Source organism: Ailuropoda melanoleuca, chromosome 8 (genome assembly GCF_002007445.2).
Source record: "Ailuropoda melanoleuca isolate Jingjing chromosome 8, ASM200744v2, whole genome shotgun sequence".
Taxonomy (NCBI): domain Eukaryota; kingdom Metazoa; phylum Chordata; class Mammalia; order Carnivora; family Ursidae; genus Ailuropoda; species Ailuropoda melanoleuca.
Window position 1 is genome coordinate 100,234,792 of NC_048225.1, and position 7,700 is coordinate 100,242,491.

The following is a 7,700-nucleotide window of genomic DNA, read 5'->3' on the forward strand; positions in this document are numbered from 1 at the left end:
GAAGATAGTCTGAACAGGGAGGCAGGGCCTACACGTCCGTCACATATGTTGCTGGGTGCTAGGCTCTGACAGAATATAAGGTCTTATGTGCTAAGCTAAAAACTAGAAAGTTCATTCTAGAACTTCTGGGAAGCATTTGCACTGTTTCAAGAATGGAAGTGACGAGATACGACTGGCACGTTGTGTCCTGGACACTGGAAAGAGTACAGATTGGTGTGGAAAGAAGAGTATGGACAAGGACACCCTTAGACGGCAAATAAAGACATGGCTGTTTAATCCGCAAGGCAGGTTTAAGGACAGTAATCTTAAATTAAAACATTTAAACAATATGTCCAGTAAATTGATGATTTGCTGCTTTACTGAGATTAAAATCACGAAGTGTGTACTCCTTCAACTCCTCTCCATATTAAAATGTCACCATATCTTACTACATTCTGTTTTCTCCCGCTTGTGTCTCTGGATAAATACCCTTCCTTCTCCTTCTTCATCGCAGCCCTCCTGCTGACCCTGTGCCTGCGTTCTGGCAATTAGCCCTCTTGCTTTCATACCCTCCTCCTCCCTCTTCCCTGGCTCCTTTCACTTTTAAACATGAATGCTCATACCCAGGGCTGAATTTTTCTTCTTCTTTAGCTTTCCTGAACTTTCTTGAGGCCTCCAGAGCCCACCCCCTATCCTACCAGCCTTTCCTCTCTCTCCCTGCCTAATCTCACAAAAGAGCAACTTGTACTCAGTGCCTCACCAGTCACTGCCCCTAATTAATGCCACATAGTATGGACTTGAACCTCCAGGGGTCTGTCCTCCTGAGGGCCCTAACTTTCTAGCAGGATGAAGCATGCCCTCAAACAGCACACCCCAAAGCAATGACAAACAGCACAAATAAAGAGCCAGGGAGAGAGGAGGCAGGGGAGACAGGTGATTATTTGAACTGAAAAAGAACACAGAGGACTTGGCGTATGACCTGCGCCTTGGGAGATATGCCTCCTCACTCTCGTAAGTGACAAATTAAGCAAAAAAGGGAATTTGTTGTCTCCACCAGCAGAGAAGCCCAAGAAGTGAGCCCAGGGCTCAGCTGATGCCTATCAGGGCACATTCTCCCATCCCTTGATCTCCTGGCCCTGCTCCCATGTTGAGTTTGTTCTCAGATGGTTTTTCCATGGCCATGACAGCTCCAGGTTCAGGCAGCCTTGGAGCTGATGGTCAGGGTCTCTCTGCAGGTGCCTACCTCAACCCCGAAAAAAGGCTGGTTACTCAGCTTGGGTCACATACCCCTTCTCTAGTTTCCAAAAAAGGAATGGATGTGACCCTGAACGAATAATCAGTAAGCATGATAGGATTTTAATAAATGATGACATGGAGGGAATCCGGAGATGGAGACAGTGATGAAAAGGTATATTTGGGGTAGAAAACACCCTTCTATAGGTGGGAAGAAGGGTATGTAAAAGAAATTGTAATCAAAAAAGAAACTGGAAATGAGATTGGGGCCTAGAATGCCATTCTAAGGCTGTGTGTTTTTTTTCTTGGTGAGGGCAGGGGTGTGCATGGTTATTTCTAGGCATTGAAAAAAACATTGATGGTTATTGAACAAGACGAGTATTAAGTGAAACTGAGAATTTAGAAAAAAAAGACTGTGGTCATACCAAGTAAAACAGATCAAGGAGGGAATTCCTCAAAGTACAAGGAATTGCTGGTCAAGACAGTAAGCTTCCTAGACCAATTTGATTAGAATGGTTATCTCTTCATTGTCAGAAGCTGAGGTGAGTAAGCAGAATAATGCCTTCTCTGGTCGGAACAGTGGTAACCATTTTTTTGTGGCAAAAGAGTAGGGTAAGACAGAGATTTCTGGAAGGATGGTAAGGAAGAAGGAATATAATCATAGCTTCTAGTAACAGAATCCTTGATTAACAGTACAGCCTAACTGTCTATTAAAATACTTCCATTGGTAAATAGTTACCACCCTAACTCCCTCCCAGGGCCAGTGACTCCAAACCCCAATACCAGTACCCTGAGACGGTCTCAAGTTCCAGCAACCACAGCATTAAGTTTGACCTACAGGGGGAGGGGGCTTCCAGAACCTCCCACATCATATAATGGTCCATGCCCTCTGTGCAGACTGGTTGATACCTGTACCATATTGATTGTTAAATATTTGGGGGGGGGGCTGGGCCACCAGGGGAGAGATGAGGGCTGGAGAGCTGTCTATCCAGGAATGGGCTAGAACCCTCTTGTGGAGCTGACTGTGTCCGTGGCAGCCTAAAGCCCCATTCTTCATTAGGTTCACTTTCTGCTGGGACAATGATAGTCACCAGCCAATTTGATGTTGAGAAATTATCAGCATTATCTGTAATCATTTTACTTTTGTTATCCTACTCTGGGCAACCATGAAATTTAAGCAAAAGTAAACATTAAAAAAAAGAGAGTAGCTAACTCGGATTTGCCCTTGGATTACTCTACGTTTAACCAAATCACAAAAGAGATTAGAGAGCTTCCATCTGACCCAGAAAAAAAAAGTATAAAGCCAAAGTGGACAGTGACAGTATAATCTATTTATAACCATCCTCTTAAGAGATACTGAATTTTGTAGAAGGCCGAATGTTTCAGGAAAAAGCCGACTATGGCAGGAAGTAAATAAATATAAGTGGCTTGTGCTTGCTTGCTCATTTAGCAAAGTATTCTGAAGCAATTGTGTACACAAAGAAAATCCTTAGACTTTTAATATTTATCCTAGAAATATAGGCATTCTTTAAACTGTACAATAATTGAGTTGGGAATATCAATTTCGTGGTGAATTTTTATTTTTAGAAAAGCATTTAGAAGGCAAGAGAAAAACTGTGTGACAGTTTCTCAGTAAGTTAAACATAGAATGACCATATGACCCAGCAATTTCACTCCTAGGTATATATGCCCAGAAGAACTGAAAACAGGTTTTTAATGAACACCTTGTACATGAACGTTCAGAGCAGCATGACACACAACAGCCCAAAGGTGGAAACGGTTCAAAAGTCCATTATCCAGCCGTAAAAGGAACAAAACGTTGCCACCTGGTACAACATGGCGGAACCTTGAAAACGTGACGCCGAGTGAAGCAGCCGGACACAAAAGGCCACCTACTGTGTGATCGCATGTGTATGAAATGCCCAGAATAGGCAAGTCTGTAGAGAAGGGAAGCAGGGGCTGTGGGAAGGAGAGAGTGGGGGTACAGGGGGCCTTCAGGGGTGGTGAAAATGCTCTGGAATGAGAGAATGGCAGTGGTCACATAGCATTGTGAATGTGCTAAATGCCCACGACTTGTACACTTGAAAATGTTCAAGTTGAGGGATGCATGGGTGGTTCTGTCGGTCGGTTGTCAGACTCTTGATTTCGCCTCAGGTCATGATCTCAGGGTCCTGAGATCAAGCCCGGCCTTGGACTCCCAGCTCAGTGCTCATGCGCATTCTCTCTCAAATAAATAAATCTTTAAAAACAATAAAATAAAATAAAATAATAAAATAAAATAAAATAATAAAATGGTTAAATTGAGGGGTGCCTGGCTGGCTTGGTCACAGGAGTACGTGACTCTTGATCTCAGGGTTATTAATCCCAGTCCCACGCTGGATGTAGAGAATACCTAAATAAATAAAACGTAAGAAAAAATAATTAAAAAAAATAAAATGGTTATACAGATGAATTTTGTCATAGACATTGTGCCACAATTTTTTAAAGGAAGAGAGAAGAGAAGCTGACTGGGCTGTGAGACCCTGAGAACGTGGGTTCCTGAAGCGGCCCCTCTCGGGCAGCACCAGCACCACGCCCCCCTTCCTAACGCACCCGCCTGTGGCTCTTCTTCCTGCAAGCAGCAGTACTTCCTCCCCAGCTGGCTTTCTCTTTTTGTTTTTTTTCCAAGAACTCTCTAATGAGGTTTCTAGTCTTCAATATTTAACTGCTTTCATCACACTGAAAAGACTTTTCCTGATACTTTATGTGAAGGAACTAAAGACAAACTACTCTTTGCTCATAAAAATAAGTCATTGTTCCATCCAACCAGAAATGTTTTAGGTCTGTTTTTAAGTGGAAGCTTGTAACAGGGTCCACGCCAAAGAAGCTTCAGGTAAAAAACCATTTGACGGCTTAATGACTTATCGTTAAGCCAGCTGGTGTGACCAGCTCTCCGGAATGGGAGTTGTGGGAATGGCAGTAGGAGAGGGATGGCTCTCTGTATGCGTAGCCCATCGCCAAAATCAACACAGAGCTTCCCTACTTTCAATGTCAGGGCGCCTTCACATGTGCGTGTTGTAAATACTTACGTCATTACAATTGTGCACAACCAGGAATAGAAACATCTCATTTCTTGTCTGTGGAAAATATGGAAAATTCTTTTACACACACACATACACACAAACATTCAATTTTAGATTTCCTATAGATTTCTGAGTCAAAAACAACATCTAAGACTGCTATTTTAAAACCGAATTACAGAAATTTTTATGACAGGAAACTATCCTAACAATGACACCTTATTTCCTGAAAACTACTAGAAAATTCCACATATTTCCATGCTGACTTTACCAGAGCACAAAGGCTACAATTCCTACATCTTAGTCACACAAATGTGTATTGCATATGTCATTTGAAACTAAGCATGCTTTACATTCCGAGGTCTCGCTCAGTGTTTAAGAAACATATAAACGTTGGGGCCAACTGAAATATGTAAAAAATATTAACATTTGAGAAAGGTTCAGATTTACTTTTGATTTCAACTGGGACACCACTGTTGAATAATTGAAAGGCTCTCAAAAACCATTTAATCTAATTTTGTATTATTTATTTCAACATCCCTTCTAACAAAGTTTGTCTAATATCTGGATACATGGTGCTACCCTTTTTTTCTTCCTAGCTTAGAAATAGCAGTAAAAGGACACAAAATACAGACTTTTCTGTAGTCACTGAAGCGTTGGGATTGTTTAAACTGAACTGGAAAGAGAAAAAGCAAGGCCTAAGGCATCGTTACCCAAACAAGTTCCCCAGAACACCTGTCCGATGAGGTGGTCATTGGCATGTGGCCCAAGTCTAGTCATTACTTCGTACAATATCCCCCCTTGGAGAGTCACAGAGGTCTACTGTCAAGAATCCTTCTCCACTTTGTTTAACTCGACATTCCCCGTCCTTATTTGACCACTCCTTTTTCCTAGTAACATGATTAACATTCCACAGACACCTCAGGCCTTACTGGTCTGGTCAGTTCTGCTAAATTTATGGCCCCTGATATTCTGGACAATCGTGGTTTGAGTCAAGACATAGCCTGGGGGCGCCTGGGTGGCACAGCGGTTAAGCATCTGCCTTCGGCTCAGGGCGTGATCCCAGCATTATGGGTTCGAGCCCCACATCAGGCTCCTCTGCTATGAGCCTGCTTCTTCCTCTCCCACTCCCCCTGCTTGTGTTCCCTCTCTCGCTGGCTGTCTCTATCTCTGTCAAATAAATAAATAAAATCTTTAAAAAAAAAAAAAAGACATAGCCTGGTGTATCGAGATGTTTGAATTTTGCAAAGTAATGCGATCCCCACACCAGCAGAAATCACATTTATCAGTTCTTTTTTTTTTTTTTTAAAGATTTTATTTATTTGACAGAGAGAGAGACAGCCAGCAAGATAGGGAACACAAGCAGGGGGAGTGGGAGAGGAAGAAGCAGGGAAGAAGCAGGCTCCCAGCAGAAGAGCCTGACGTGGGGCTCGATCCCAGAACCCTGGGATCACGCCGTGAGCCGAAGGCAGATGCTTAACGACTGAGCCACCCAGGCGCCCCACATTTATCAGTTCTTTTGTCCTTCATTCACTTTCTGGTCTGTTAGGATTCTCAAGTCCCTTTGGAAGAAAATGATCAGCCTGAGATGCAGGGCTCATGGTTTGACCTGAGAGAGTTACTGAAAATGCCATGACAAAAAAAGGAAGGCACCCACATTTTCTACGCACCCTGCTGTCCTGCCATATGCCAATATGCTTGTCCTGTTACCACAGCAGGTGAAAGCTTGAGCTCTGGGATCAGACTGGCTGGGTTCAAATTTCAAGCTCCACTGTTTTACAGCGATGCCACCTTGGGCGAATTGCCTCCCATCTCCAACCCTCAGTTTTTCATCTATAAAACGGGAGAACAATAAAAGTACCAACCTCTTAAAGAAAAGATAAAAAATGACAATGCATGCAAAAGCACTAAGAATTCTTGTTCTGTGCACTTAATAAATATTCTGTGATTATTTTTCATTCCTCTGACCCTCCTCCTTAACTATGTAGTTTTACTAGCTGCGACAGAGCAGAGGAAAAGGAAAGCGTGGTGGAAAAGGATAAAGGGCATCTGTGAATATTTTCCACGTGCTTACAATAGGAGCAGGAGAAGACGGAGATGCAAATGCAGAGATGAGAGCTCCTGAGCCTCTCAAAGCAACAGGTGAGTCCCAAACTGAAAAGGATTAGAAAACCCTGATCTAAGGACCAGGTGTCCATCTATGAGAGCCTGCCTGACCTCAATGCCTACTGCCTTCAATCCCGCTTGTGCCAGACGCTTGGGTTCCAGCCCCCTCAGGGCCACGTGGTTTCTTCCCATCTGACAGCCGCCATCTGCCACCGTAACAGCGCAGTAAGAGCTGAGGGAGTAACACAAATTCAGTCACCAGCACCGGGGCCAGTGCTCTGGACACACCCATAAATATCTGTTGAAGAAGTAAATGCGTGCGTGAAAGAGTTACACATGCACATGAAGAGCTGAGGGTAAAGAGGCAGAGAGACTACCAGGATCCAAGCGATTTCCATTCATCCTTTAGGACAGGGCTGGGCACACTTCCCCTGTAAAGAGCCAGATAGTAGGTATGTTAGGTGTTACAGTCTACCTGAACTCTCTTGCAACTACTCAACTCTGCAGGGTAATCTGAAAGCAGCCGTAAGATAATATGTCAATGCGTGGATACGGCGTGTTCTGATCAAACTTTATATTCATACACGGAAATCTGAAGTGTGTATAATTTGCATGTCACAAAGTATTCTTCTTTTGATTTTTCAACCATCCAAAAAACATCAACATCATTCTTGGTTCACAAATCCTCTAAAAACAGGCGACAGCCGGATTTGACCCTTGAGCTAGTCTGACACCCTCAGCTTTAGGAAATGTGAGAGGCAAGTAGACGAGGAAATAAGGAGACAACAAAATAGGTCTTGAGTATCTACTGTTTGACAGAGACTATGCCAAGTGCTGCTGAGGAGGCGGCAGGGAAGGGAAACGAGCAAAATCCCTGCCCTTAGGAAGCACATGTTCTAAGCGAGGGATCCACATAACAAACAAGACATCTCAGGTTGGGTACTTGGTAGAGAGGAAATGAACAGGGTAATGAAATAGACCATGTCAGTGGGGCAAAGACAACCCTTTTTATCTTTGTGTTAGTTTCCTGTAGCTGCCATGACGCAATGCCACAAATCAAGCAGCTTAAAAAACCAGAAATTTTATTCTTTCATAGTTCTGGGGGCCGGAAGTCCAAAATTAAGGTGTCAGCAGGCAGCACTTTCTACAGAAGCTTCAGGGGAGCAGCCGTTCTTTGCCTCTTTCCCCTCTGCTGGCTGTCAGCATTCCTTGGCATTTCTTGCCTAGTGACTGCTTCAGTCTAATCCTGCCTCAATGGGCACATCGCCTCCTTGTCTACGTTCTCCTGTCTCCTATCTGCCTCTGCCAAAGGCACTTGTCACT

The 7,700-nt window shown here is 43.6% G+C and overlaps 1 long non-coding RNA gene across 1 annotated transcript; it reads right to left on the reverse strand.

Annotated features, from left to right (window-relative positions):
* Positions 1–3,490: 3,490 nt before the first annotated feature.
* LOC117803450 lies at positions 3,491–6,605 on the reverse strand. The gene is made up of 4 exons (XR_004627332.1): positions 6,489–6,605; positions 5,942–6,104; positions 4,281–4,328; positions 3,491–3,604 (listed from the first exon to the last, which is right to left on the reverse strand). It is a non-coding gene; the product is annotated as an uncharacterized LOC117803450 (long non-coding RNA).
* Positions 6,606–7,700: the final 1,095 nt, after the last annotated feature.